The following is a 2278-nucleotide window of genomic DNA, read 5'->3' as shown; positions in this document are numbered from 1 at the left end:
TTTTTTTTTTGAGACGGAGTCTCGCTCTGTCGCCCCAGGCTGGAGTGCAGTGGCCGGATCTCAGCTCACTGCAAGCTCCGCCTCCCGGGTTCACGCCATTCTCCTGCCTCAGCCTCCCGAGTAGCTGGGACTACAGGCGCCCGCCACCTCGCCTGGCTAGTTTTTTGTATTTTTTAGTAGAGACGGGGTTTCACCGTATTAGCCAGGATGGTCTCAATCTCCTGACCTCGTGATCCGCCCATCTCGGCCTCCCAACTTTTTTTTTTTTAAGAGGGTATCTCACTCTGTCGCTCAGGCTGGAGTGCAGTTGTGCGATCTTGGCTCGCTGCAATGTCTGCTTCCCAAGTTCAAGTGATTCTCCTGCCTCAGCCTCCTGAAAAGCTGGGATTTCAGGCGCCCACCACCACACTGGCTAATTTTTGGATTTTTGGTAGAGACGGGGTTTTACTATGTTGGCCAAGTATTCTTGAACTCCTGAACTCAGGTGATCCACTCGCTTTGGCCTCTCAAAGTGCTGGGATTACAGGGGCGAGTCACTGTGCCTGGCCTGCCCCGTCTTTCTTGATGATTACATTTCAAAGTCAAGACGATGGGAGAAGATTTACATCTTAAGAAGGCAGAGGCAGAGAAATAATTTACAATGGCAAGTGTTCCAAAGTGAATGCTCTAAGAATAAGAAAAGGAACTTTGGTGGCCTGTGGTCAGAAAGAAGCCTAAAGTTCAGTCAGTCTAAGGATGCCTTGGTCAATGTGTGTCAAGATGGTAAAACTCCACAGGGAAAAACAAACAGCTAAATCAGCAGTCACAAATCTACGTTATATTCCCTCTTTCTGTTCACTGCTGACTGACATTCAGCTATCAGTGCCACTATATGCTGAAATTCCCTACTGTATGCTGAAAATATAGTAGCCATTTTGGGGATTTATTTTTGGTATTAGAGTTGTAAATGCATAATTAATTATAGGCAAGTGCTTAAACGATAACAATGACAAGGACATTTGCAGTGAGCTTTTTTTTTTTCCTAAGATTTATTGATGTACATATCCAGATGAACTTATGTCATAAAAAAATATATGCAGACTTTGCCCCTTAATTTAGGTAAATAAAGTAAGGGTTTATTTCACACAGTGTTGATAAATTCCTTCAGACATTGCTGCCAGAGACTATTGCTGCATAGACTATTATCCATGCAGAGCCACATATCTTTGGACAGCTTAATTTTTCCTGGGCCCTTGCTCCATGCTTCTGTGGGGGAGGTATTTGACCTTCTCAATCCTTTTTTCAATGATCTTGCATTTTTATTGCAGCGGTGGAACTCAGAGTTGCTAAATAGCAGTTGTTTAATATGGTAGGGGTGTTATTTGACCATGTTAAATTGTTGAATCTTGACAGTATTTTCTGGTATAGCCAGTGACCTGGGTGCTCACTGATTTAGTGAATAATGAGGTTCGGAATTTAAATTCCCACAATTCATTACAGTGAGAAAACGAAAAATAGCAATTGCATTGTTTAATACCTCATGGTTATAAAGGACCACCACACACATGGATTTATTTGCTTCTTACAACAATCTTGCAAATTTAGTAAATCTTGACTTCGTTGTACAGGAAACAAAATAGATTTAGGGAGATTCTGTAACACGTAAAAATTTGCACAGAGAGTAAGGGTTAGATCTGGGTCCTGAAGTCTATTCTGCAGGGTAAGAGAAACAGCATGGGGATACCGGCCAGAATACAAATTTTAGAAACACATCAGATCTTGCGCTCAAACGCTTTACTGACTAAATTTTTTTATTTGAATTAAGTCAAATCTAGCAATTCTTTCTTGATTTATAAAAAATAAAAAAATTAAAAATCTCATAAGTGTCTTACCTATAAAAGGGATTTTTATACATTAATTGTCATTCCACTTTCTATCACGTTCTCCTCTTTCCCTCTCTGGCTGTGAACACATTGTTCTTTCTGTCATATCACGCATTTTTGCTAAAAAGTAAAATAAGAAATCTGAATATATGATTCTATAATTTTAAAATCAACTTCAGGTATAATTTCCATACAATAAAATCTACCCATTTTACCTTTATGATATGATGACTTTTGATGTATATACACAATAGTATAAGTACTACCACAATCAAGATTCAGTGATAACTCATGCCTCTTTTTTCAGCATTCTTTATCCCCAATTTCAGCAGTTGGCAACATTAAGGTTTTGTCTTTTCCAGAATGTCACATAAATGTAATCATACAATGTGGAACCCTTTGATTCCGGTTTCGTT

The sequence above is a fragment of the Piliocolobus tephrosceles genome, chromosome 2, assembly GCF_002776525.5.
Source record: "Piliocolobus tephrosceles isolate RC106 chromosome 2, ASM277652v3, whole genome shotgun sequence".
NCBI lineage: Eukaryota > Metazoa > Chordata > Mammalia > Primates > Cercopithecidae > Piliocolobus > Piliocolobus tephrosceles.
Note: the sequence above shows the minus strand (reverse complement) of the source record.